At 51.3% G+C, this 12,076-nt stretch overlaps 1 protein-coding gene across 1 annotated transcript in view; it reads right to left on the bottom strand.

Annotated features, from left to right (window-relative positions):
• The window catches only part of TP53I11 (tumor protein p53 inducible protein 11), a 67,262-nt gene extending 56,347 nt beyond the window's left edge, over positions 1 to 10,915 (bottom strand). Inside the window, exon 1 of the mRNA XM_012645224.1 lies at positions 10,859 to 10,915. The gene's annotated coding sequence lies outside the window, so the exon portion shown is untranslated. The remainder of the gene's footprint in view (positions 1 to 10,858) is intronic.
• Between the last annotated feature and the right edge of the window lie 1,161 nt (positions 10,916 to 12,076).

Below are 12,076 nucleotides of genomic sequence, written 5' to 3' on the forward strand. Positions count from 1 at the left end.
ATAAATAAATTGTTAACAGGTTTATGGGCCAACGTAAAGCCAGTTGCATTTTCTCAGTTACTGGTTACTAAGGTCTTGGTATAATTTCCCAATCTGAATTCTTGCTGGGCAAGGTCCAAACAGATGGGGGGGGTGGAACCATCTGGTATTGAACTTGGATTCGTTTCCTCTGCCCTTGGCTTACCTTGAAAGTCATTCTGTAGTTTTGTTGTGGTTGAACTTCCTGATCACAGTTCAGAAGGTCATCCTCCCTGCCCTCAGCTCAGACTCACTGATGCCAGGATAGGACAGCCAAGAGCTGCCCAAACTTCACCCCACCGGGGAAGGGCCTCTGCCTTGCACTGTGTTTTCCCACTGGTGGTTCCATGCCTAGCATGCACCCCCTACCCCACAGAGCTGAGTTAGGTACAGAGTGGGGAGTTCCCTTCCACACCCCTCCCCACCTACCCGAGCCTTGGCACTCGCTGGGCTCCCAGCTGGGAGAGAACAATATTTTCCCAAACACAATCTGTGTGTGATCTGGGGTGAAGCTCCCCGGGGTGACCTAGGGACAGTTTGCAGGGAATGAAGCAGAGAACAAGTGTGGTGGATTTCTCCATATCCTATGAGCACAGTCAGTACCACACAGGTCCCTGTAGGGGCTGTCATCACAGCTGTCCCCTCAGATAGGGGAGGGCATCACCTGGGGAGTGGGCTGTCCTGGGAAGAAAGGGGACTGTTCTGAATGGGTGGCAGATGGGGTAGGAAGAGCACTGGACAGGGAGTCATGAGGGCCAGGTATGAGCCACTCAGCCTCTTAGAAGTTGAGGTAACTGCAGCATAGGTGGGCTTCCCCCACCAGGCTATTCCCTCCTGAAGGGGCTGTGTCCCCAGACCCACTAGGGTGCACTGTGAGTCCTGGGGGTGCCCCTTGCATTGAGAAGGTGGAGCGTGGGAGTCACACAGGCCTGGGCCGAGGGAAGCCCGTGTGACAGCTGATTTTCCAGAGGGCACTGACAGGGCTCCCAGGGCCCCGCCCCTCCAGCTGACACTCCTCCACGGTCACTCAGACACTGAAGGCACAAGCTCCTGGACATCAGGCCATGCGCTGGGCTTTTCCTTCCCAATAACCTGCTCCAACTCCCATTTTTTTCCTTCTCTGTAAGTGGCATCATCATCCCCCAGATTCCTCAGGCTACAAACACAGGGGCCAACCTAGGATCCTTCCTTCCCTCTCCGCCCACATCTGCTCCATCAGCAAACTTTGTCAGCGCCTCCGCTAATTAAGACTCACAGTCATCCACGCTCTGTCTCAGAGAGACAAAACTCAAGCCACCCCAGAGCAGGACGGCGCCCAGTGCTCCCAGATGAGGAGTCCTGCCTCATTCCGAGGTTCGGCAGAAGGACGCCCATTTTCTCAGGGAGATAAGCTACATTTTCCACTATCACCCTTATCAGTGATCATGGCAATATTTTTGTCTTATTTCCTAATAGGTTCAGAAGTTAGGGAAGAAGGGAGATATTTATCAGGCCCCTTCAAAAACATCAACACGGACACCTTGATAGCACTTTACAGGTCAAAGAATATTCCTATTTATAACTCCCTGGAATCCTCATTTCAGTTATGCAACATAAAGGTTATTGTCATTATCCCTACTTTCTAATAACAAATCAAGACTGAACAGTGTGAAGTGACTTGTCCAAGGCCACGCAGAGTCAGGCCTAGAATCCAGGTTTCACAAAATTTCATGATCATGGCTTCTTCCTTTTGGCTTAAGGTTTGAATTCCTATTAAAATGCAATTCTATTACTATATAGCTACAGTAATCAAGACATCATGGTATTGATGGAGGGAGAGACACACGGATCAATGGAAGGCTCATTTACGGGACAGAGGGGGAAGGGTAGCACAAGGGAGTTTCTTTGTTTATGCACATCGTAACACTTTATAAAACTGTGTACTCTCACTCGTGAAATCCAATAAGGTCTACAGCTTAGTTAACAGTATTGCACCAATGTCAATTTCCTGATGTTGACAATATACTATGGCTCAGGAAGATGTTAGGATGGGGGAAGCTGGATGAAGGGTACATGAGAACTCTCTGTACTGATTTTGTAACTTCTCGTGAGTCTTACTTTATCTCAAAATAACAAATTTAAAAAAAAACGCAGACCCCACTAGGAGATAGATATCAACTTTAATTCTGAGATGGCAAATGAATTTCGACTCGCATGCCGATCCCCATCAATGACGGGGTTCTCTGGCTCACAATTCGTAGTGTTAAGGATTCCGAAGCCACATCTGGGTCCGGTGGGAACAGGCGCCTTAATCGAAGAGCGGTGTCTGCCGTGGACTCCAGGAAGGGCACGGGGAACCTGGAAGACTTTCGTGCCATCTGTGCACTCGATTGCTGGCAGCTCGGTGTGAACCAAGGCACTGAGGACGGGAGACGCCAGCTTGAGAGAGGGAGGGAAGGAGGGAGAGGGACAAAAGACGGAGGCAGGTCACACTGTACAGTTCCACTTATATCGAGTTTAAGAACAGGCAACATGAGATGGTGGCAGCTTCTAGTGGTGGGGAACTGAGTAGTAGACGGCATGGGAGTGACGAAAAATGTTCTATGTTATCTTGAGTGGAGCGTTGGTTATGCTAGTGTGTATGTTTGTTAAAAGTGCTTGATCTGTACTTTAAGGTTTGTGCATATTATTACGTATAAATTAGAACTGAGTAATAAAAACAAGGGGGAGGCAGGGCAGATCTCAGAAAAGAAAACCATTCCCATTAATAAAACACAACCCGGAACACCCAAGGCTACCCTGGGAGGGGGTAGCAGAACCAGATGCTCGGGCAGGCTCAAGTTTTACCCAACCCTTAGTGACGGGACTGTTTGGGGTGAAGTCCCAGCCCTGCCGTTTACTAGCTGGGTGCCCTTGGACGACTGGTTAAATCTTTCTGCCTCGATTTCCTCAGCTGTAAAGCGGGGCAGCAGTGGTGCCTGCCTCATAGGGTACTCGGGTGAATTAAATGGGTTAATCCAGGGAAGAGGTTGGAATAGCATGGCCTGGTGCACAGCGCCTGCCTAATACATCCCAGCTGCTAGAATGGTTGTGGTTATTTTTATTATTGTTCTCTGTTCGATTCCCATGGCTAACAGCTGCTGTCCCCCTTGGGGACCCAGGCACAAGGTGAACTTAAATTCTTCTTCTGGCATACCTGAGACGCACTGGATGTCCCAAAAGACCAAACACTCGAGGAAGACAACAGGGACATAAACACAGTCTGGCTCCCCCGAGGTGGAGTCTGAGCCTCACAGAGAAAGCCCTTTGGCACGCTGCTCGCCCACTCTGTCCGGGCTGGTCGCCCGCCATGCTCACCATCTCTGGGCATTGCATCATCCCGAGCAAGACAAGAGGGCTCTGAGCCCTCCGCCTTCCACCTCCCTCCCTTCCTCCCAGTTCCTGGTCTGAGAGCCAGTGTTTGACTGGTCGCAGCCCCCAGGGGTGACCTCACCCTGTAGGTGAGGCCCTGCCCCCGCCCTACTGCGGAGTCCCCCAGACAGGGCCGGCACAGAACAACACGGCAGACGGGAGGAGTTCTTTCCAAGAACCCCTACTTTGTGCAGCTGTGAGAACAATCAATAAACTCTGTTATCTTAAGCCGGGGATGTTTAGAGTCCATTTGTTACAGCAGCTAGTATTTCCTCAAAGAATACGCCCCGCGAAGAGTGCGAGAGGAAAGGAGGAAGAGTGTTTCAGAGGAAACCATGTGCGCAAAACCCCTGCGGCGGGGACGGAGAGAGCACACACAGAGTGATGCCAGGTGGAGCTAGGAGGTAGACTGAGGCAGGCGGAGGGCTCTTTCCGCCAGGCCAAGCAGCTGGGACTCCATCCTAAGTAAATAGGGCATACCTAGACATCCCCAGGCAGGCCCCTCTGTGCCCTCAGGCTCGGAGAAGATGGGTAACTTGCCGAATGAAGGTCACCTGAGTGAGTGAGTGACAGGGCTGGACTCCACCCTGGTCTCACTGCCTCCGTGTCCCTAAGCACTTGGCTCTGCGCTTTCAACAAAACGTTATACGACAGAGAAACTATGACATCCGGCTCCCAAGAACTCAATGGGAGTCCTGACTATGTGTGCTCCTTCTCCAATTTGCAGGAACTGGGCCCCACCGAGAGTGCTGTCTCCTGGCACCAGGCCCAGGCCAGCACACAGCAGGACCCTCCCCCCAACTCGGCGACGGTGGCCCCAGCATCTCCCATCCTGACTAGAGCTCTGCATCCCCAGGACATCCAAGTGAATGTCCCACCTGGTCTGGTCTCACCTCCTGGGGAAGCCCAAAGAAGCTCATCACCCAATAGGGGAGGCTGACCTTTCAACCAGCCCCCACCTGTGGTCTGGTCCACAAGTGGGCACGGCAGGTAGCAGAGGTTGCCTAGAGTTACTCGATCCTCTCTGCCACTTCCTGGGCTGAGTGAGCAACGTGGCAGGGCTGCAGATCACACCCAACTCCCCGATCTGCACATCCTCAGAGGAGCTAGGAGCAGACATTGCTATGCTCCCCTGGGGAACTCTTAGCTAGGTGGGCCCTTGCTAGACCGTGAGGCAGTGATATTCGACGTGGGCAGGACAGGCTAGTGGCTTGGCTAAGATCCCCATTTCTCTGCTACCTGTCCTCGACATGTCCCTCCCTGGATCTGAAGCCAGAATGTTCTGGATCACCTTTGTCTAAGGCCATCCTTGCTTTTGCAGAGGCGTCTCAGGGTGAGGTCCTGGGGCACAGCTTCTAGATCTTGCCCAACTCTTTCCCTGACCTCATCTGGAGCAATTCCTCTTTTATCATGCTCAACTTTCCCCACAAGGAAAGGAAGAAAGGATTTTCCAACTGAAACAGTAGTCTGACAACAACGGGTCAAGTCCGACCCTCAGATGGAGACTCTGAGGTTCAGAAAAAGGAAATAAGTTTGCTGAACACACAAGCACATAAGTTACAGAAAATGGTCTGCCTGCCTATTTGTGTCTGCCTGTCGTTATCTGTCCCTCCATTTGTCCACCCATCCGTCCACCCATCCATCCGTCCAGTCGACAGGTACCAAAGGCTCAGACGTTCTGGCCTTCCCATCTTGCAGCCTAGGCAATTGCATCTGAAGCTCTCCGCCCTGTTGGCATCATGGAAGAGAGAGAGAGAAAATATATGCAGATTCTGCACAGATTTGAGCTCAAGCCCCTTTTCTGCCATCTTCCAGCAGTAAGCTTGCTTTCAGTTTTCTCAACTGGAAAATGGAACCAGCACCTGCTACCTCCCCATGACTGTGGGGATTTAGCGAGGGAGTGAACACAGTCCCTGCTGGAGTGCCTGGGACCAGCAGGGCCTCCGCGCCTGCTCCACGTCTCACTGCGTTTTCGAGTGCCCTGTGCTGGGGGCCAGAGGGAGGCTCTGGAAGAGTTCTTATCCAGTGGTGCTCAGGGCCGCTAGGGAAGGACGTCTCTCTGCCCCCCTTGCAGAAAGCCTGGCCCGGATCCTTCCTAGGCTGTGACCTAATTTTGGTCTGGCCAGAGCTGGTGTCTTCCTTTTCCCCTCATTGTCTTGGAGACTGAGAGTCAACTTGGCCGGGACCGTTTCCGCAGGAATAGCACATACTCGGCCAGCCGGGCGTGCTGTGCACCCCCATCCCCACCCCGTCTCGCACTCTTTCCCTGAGCGGCACCTGCAGCTTCACCCCGCAAATCTCCCCACAGTGCGGCTCACTCCCGGACTTCCCAAAGGTCACCCCATCAGTTGCCACCTCCTGAGAAAAGCCATCCCGGCATCCTCTCTGCCACTCTCTCTCCCCTTGATTTATTTTTCATTACGCCACGCCATTGGAGATTGTGTGACATGTTTGTCGTCCCTTTGTTTGTGGCCTGTCTTGTCCCACTAGGGTGTAAGCTCCATTATTCTGTTCATTGCCACATCCCCAGCCCCGTCACGTGGTCGGTGCTTAAAAAGATTTACTGAAGGAGTGTATTGGTGAGAAATTGGGACATCCTAAATTCCCGTGCCCTAAAAGTCACTGTATTTGCTCAAATGACCCCCCTCTACCCCACAGAGTGTCTATGACCACCTGGGTCGAGACGGGGAATACAGGCAACGTCCTGGACCATGCACTGGAACGTCCCCCAAAGGGGCAGGTGTGACGGTCCAGCTCACCTGGCTGTGTGTGAACTCAGGATGCACGGCGCCATCTGCCCCCCAAGAGCAGGCTGGGGAGAGATGGAAAGCTTGAGAGGCCAGTCCTGGGTTCAAATCCTGACTCTGCCACTTTCTAGGAGTCACTTAGCCTATCTGAGCCTCAGTTCCTTTCGGGCAATGAGCTAATGATTCTCGCCTCACACAAGCTACCAATATCGCTATTTGAGCACTGAGAACCAATGATAAGCGCATCCGACTAACCTTGCCTTTTGGTGCCATGAGTGCGTTGCGTGACCTTGAGCAGTTTCAGATATTTTTGGTTCACATTTAAATGCAACTACTTCAGGGTCCTGCAATCCAACCACTGTGAGAATGCACAAGATCGTGCACAAGTTTTCTGTTTGTGTGCCTTTCCTCCACCACTGCCTTCTGGAAAAACTTGGGTAGGCCAGGTGGGGAAGCTGAATTGCTGAACAGAATGATCTCATCTTTCCTCTAAGCCTCGTGCATCTTGCTAACCTGAGAGATTTCTCCTTGAATTCGGGACTCTTCCAGACTCTGATGTGGTCTGCCATTCCTACTCTGATCCAAGGCTGGGACGATTGTCCCTTGTCCTTGCAAAGTCGCCCCATCTATGGCTGATGCTCCTCTGTCCACCCCCACAGAGTAGCACCTCCCCAGGTGTGCAGCTGCCAGAGCTCTCGTTTCCTTCTGGAATTCAGTTCATTAAGGCTTCTTTGATGCCGCTGCTCATCCCTCGCATCACAGAAAGTCTGATTTTTTTTTTTCTGAATTTTTCATGCTGTTACCACAGGGACAAGGGTCTTTTACATCTCTCTGTATCCTAATTGGAAGTAGAAATCTCCGTAACTGTTAGCTGCTATTACCATTAGTGGACACAGGCATGAATGAGACAAGCACACGGAGAAGAATTTAACTGCAATGAGGATCAATGCTATCAGCGGAAGTACATGGTTCTCAGAGTGTTTTTTGGCAAAATGACTATTTTGCAGATGAGGAAACTGAAGTTAAGAAAGAGTACCTTGTCCAAGGTCATGTCACTAACAGAGAACAATGTCATCCGATTCTAGAATCCAGGCTTTTACCCACTCTGCTATAAAAATAAGGATTTATATTTAATTTACTTGAAGTTCCAGGCACATAGAAAACACTTACTAAATGGAACTATGTAAAATGTCTTGCCCGTAACTGAGTTAGAGATGGGGGATACAGCACCCAGACAGCTCTCAACAAATATTTATGGAATACAGGAATAAATCTTCATCCCGCAATGCACATGTACATTGGGTTTGACCTGCGGAAGAGGATATAGTCTAAAAGGATTTGAGAATCTTCTGTCACACACATGGAGACTGCTTTCATATCTTTGTTCCAGCTACTTCCTCCTTCTTATCTGACAGCCAGTGGCTCTGGGGCATTTGGCCATGGGACAGAGAGGAAACACCCCAAAGTTTCAGAATGGTCTCACATCCCCAGACATCATCCCTGGACCTTCCTAGGCTCCTGGCTCCGAGATGACCCAGTGGTGTCTTCAGTAGGGACTGCAGACTGGAGATTCAGGATAGTGACCCCTGTCCACTCACCCTCAGGCTGGGTCTCCAGCGACTCTGATCTGCTACTAAACCCAAGCCCCAGGGAGCGGCAGATTCTGCTGACTCATCCCTGTGTTCGCCACCTGGTCGAGGGCAAAGAATACGACTGGGTGGTGCCCGAGCCCGTGCTCCGCTGTTAGACTCTAGTATAATCGTGAAGGGTGCTGCATCGGACTGACCAGTTCAAATCCCAGCTTTGTTTACTGTCAAGTTGTGTGGTCTTGAGTAACGCGCTTAACCTCCTGAACCTTAGCTTCCCATCTCAAACACGGGTGTAAATATAACCTTCCGCATAGAGCAGCTGGTGAACTAGGTGAATACACAGTCAGGTTTAGCACGGTGCTTGGCACATAACGAACACTCGACACAAATTAGCCATTCTTGTGGCTGGGCGCGGTGGCTCACACCTGCGGTCTTAGCTACTCTGGAGGCTTAAGTGGGAGGATCGCTTGAACCCAGGAGTTCGAGGCTACAGTGAGTTATGATCATTCCACAGCACTCCAGCCTGAGTGACAGAGTCAGGCTCTGTCTCTTAAAAAAAAATTAGCCATTCTTACATTCTTATTAACTATTCAGGTCACGTACGACCGAGTAGCAGGACCAGGATTTGAATCAAGGTCAAAGTCTGTACATTTTACCCATTGTGCTAGTTGTCTCACCCAGAGAGCTGGTTGACAAGGCAGATTCCAGACCCTACCACCAATGATTGACTCGGAAGACCGGGGGTGGGGCCCAGGAACTGCATGTTGACAAGCACCCAACGTCATCCAGGGCCATGCTTTGACGACCATCCCAGGCTCTCCAACCTCCCTGCTGAGACCCAGGTGTCGTGCAGAGGCAGAGGTTTGGAGGGGGACCCTGATCACAGCCAGTCATCAGTGCATCATCCATCCACACTCTGCAGACAGGACAAAGCACAACCTCACCCTGCTCCCGGGTCCGTTAACAAGGTGGTTCTGGGAGCCAGGCAGGAACCAAGCCCCAGCTGTCAGCATGAGACTTAACGTGGCAGGGCCGGGGCCCTCAAAACCAGCCTGCTCTCTTTGCGTTCTCAGAAAATGGTAGGTTTGGACTGCTGTCACCCTCAAACAGAAGGCTCCCACATTGAGTCAGAGTTGCCAAGTTAGGCTGTTGACCTGCTAAGCTCTGAACCTGCACGAGGTGGCTCAGCTCTGTTGGCCAAACAAGTCTTAATTCATGGTCCAGCCCTGGCCAACAGTGGCTGTCGGAGTGCTGTGTGGACGAGGACGCCGAGGCTGGGTCCAGGTCAGTGGTCCTCGGCCACGGATATTTTGTCCCGCAGGGGATATCTGACAATTTCTGGAGACGTTTTGGGCTGTCACAGCTGGGGCAGGGTGGGTAAAGGCAACTATCAGGGCTGCTGCTGAGCCCCACAATGCACTGGACAGCCTCGCGCAACCAAGAACTATCCGGTCCAAATGTCAATAGTGCCAAAGTGAGAAATTCTGCTCTAGGCCCAGAGGAAAAGGGCCTGATTGATCAGCAACGTCCGGCGTAGGACAAGAGGGGACCGAGAGCTCAGAAGCTCTGTATTTGCAGATTCCAATCCTCGAGCTTTGGTTTCAGTCTGTATTTTAAGCTTCCCATTAAGCGGAGAGCACAGACACTGCAGCTCCTGTTGGCCAGCTGGGGGAACAGAGACTTGGAGAGGACTGAAAGCCCATCTTGACGATCTTGCCGCTCCCCCGAGGCCTGGGGGAGCCCTCAGGATGTGGATGAGGCTCAGAGCCCTCTCCCCATTTGGGGTGGGAGCTCCCTCTTTGGCCTGATTAACTCTGAGAAACCACTTCTCGTCCCTGGGGACCCAAACTAGACCAGTCCTGGGAACATAGTAAAGGAGAAAGGGACACATTCCCCTGGGCTCCTGGGTGGTGGGGACAGGGGGCAGGGGATGTCCTGGGAGAGGGAAGGGCAGTCAGGGAAAGCTACTGAAGAAAGAGATGCCCCTAGATCCCCTTCCCAGCTCCATGCTGCAGGGTGACTGCCTGCCCCACCCCACCCGACAGAGGACTCCAGGTTTATTCTCTGGTGACCGTAAAGCAGGGAGTCCCTGCGCCAGAGAACTGCAGGCACTGGGGAGGACGGGCACCTTGCCGAACACAAGAGGAGTTAAGTGCATTGTCACACGCAGACTACAGCCCGCTCTGCCCCTGGAACGCCAGCAGCCAGTCCTCTGACCTCCAGACAGGAGGATGCAAAAGTCTTCTCCAGGGAACTGACAGATCGAGAGGAAAGATCTGAGGATACTGACATCCAGCATCCCCCACATGCTCAACACTGCCCCGCTCTTTGGGGCCTGGCTCTGACCAAGAGCAGACAATGAGGGACCCCGGGGCACCCCCGCACGTCTCTGATGCGAACATAGAGACCTAAGCAGACACACGGAACACTCAGAATTTGAATGGAAGCGATACTGCACGTGGAGAAAAGTCGTAATAATGTAATCATAATAAAAACAACATCCTCCAAAGCCAAAGAGAGACAACAGAACACAACGCATCCATGAAAAAAGAACACGATGCCGTAAAAAAGGAACACGAAGAACTCTTGGAAAACAAAAATAGGATCGCAGACATAAATTCAATAGAAGGTTTGGGAGATAAAGTTGAGGAAATCTCTCAAGAATATATAGCAAAATAAATCATTGAAAACAGGAGATAAATGATCCGAAAATTAGAGGGCTGGTGCAGGAACTCTAATACTCCGGTCACACGAGTGCTAGAAAGAGAAGGAGAATGGTGGCGAGGAAATATCAACACAGTAAGTGAAGAAAACCTCCTGGAAGTGAAGGACATGAGTCTCAAGACTGAGAGGACCCCGCAAGCGCCTGGCGCAGTGGATAAGGCCAGATTTCTATCAGGGAAGGTCAGTGGGGCATTTCGGGACGTTGGTAGCACAGAAAGTCTGCACTTCCAGAGAGGTGAAAACGGGATCAGGATAGCTGTGAACTTCTCAACAGTGATCCTGGAAGCAAGAAGACGATGGAGCAAAGGAAGGCAAACTTCCTAACCCAGAGTCAAAACACAAAAATACCTTTAGACATGCAAGGTCTGGAGACATTTGCCTCCCACCTACCCTTTCTCAGGAAACGACGAGAGGATGCGCTCCACCAAAACGAGGGCGTGAACCAAGAAACAGGAAGATGCGGATCCAGGAAGCAGGAAGTCCCGCTCGGAGTTGGCGAAGGTCGAGTGATGGGGAAGGGAGAGCCCAGGATGCCAGCTGCAGAGGGCAGCAAGCCCACTTTGGAGATGCCGGAAGTTTCCAGGAGAGACTTCTTGCAAGATATGAAATTGACAGAAGGCCTGACGTGAACGAAAATACTGAGAAAGATTTGGACAATTGGCAAAGAGTTCGAGGTTAGAAAAATTAGTGATTAGTACACAGAAAAGTAAGCAAATGAAGAAATCCTTAACCATTATAATACTGAAGATACTAATCTCACCAAATTGACGGCACAACTATCTAGGGAGGGCAGGAGGGCTGAAAGTGGATGTTTCTGGAAAAGAGGAGGGGGAGTGGGGGTACTCAAGACCCTGGCTTCCTAAACCAGCTGATTTGCTAAACTAGGCAAGTGGGTAACGATAAAAATTGAAAATTAAAAACAATACAATTAGAGTGTGTGTAAAAGCTGGTAAAATCTGAATGAGGTCTGTATCAGAGTTAATAAAATTGCAGCAATGTCAATTTCCTGATTGTGACGTATTATCGTTGTGCGAAGGAGGGTGAAGGGTATGTAGGAATTCTCCAAGTTGTTTTTGCAACCTTTTGTGAGTCTTAAACTATTTCGCATTAAAAAGTTATGTAAAACAACAAACAGCAACTACAGTAGGAGAACACGCTGTTCCCTGGGCACATCATATGGAGGGAAGGACTGTCCTGGCCGCCTCTGTCCAGATCTTGGGTGGTGGGCACAGGTAGGCACAGCCAGACGTCGCCTGCAGCCCATCTCTAAGAGGAATGGGAGGGTGGGTGAAACAAGGCTGGCCGAGGAAGCCGTCTGCCTCTAGGCCTCAGCGGAAGGCCAGTGTTGCCAGCTCTGAGCGAGAGCAGCAGGCAGAGGCTGAACTGTTCTCTGGCAGTTTTGCGCAGAGCGGTGGAGGAGAAAACAAAAATTAAACCATAAACATGCTGCTGACATTGTCCTTATAAAAGGAAACAAATGCCTGCCAGTCACTGCCAGGGAAAATGAGCCTCAATCATGTGTTCGGGTGGCGTCTGGACAGAGTGGCCATCCTGTTCTGTTGGCATTCTTGCCGGGGAGCCTGTGGGAGCCGCAGCTGCGGGTGGTGG

The sequence above is a fragment of the Propithecus coquereli genome, unplaced genomic scaffold (genome assembly GCF_000956105.1).
Source record: "Propithecus coquereli isolate 6110/MARCELLA unplaced genomic scaffold, Pcoq_1.0 Scaffold227, whole genome shotgun sequence".
Taxonomy (NCBI): domain Eukaryota; kingdom Metazoa; phylum Chordata; class Mammalia; order Primates; family Indriidae; genus Propithecus; species Propithecus coquereli.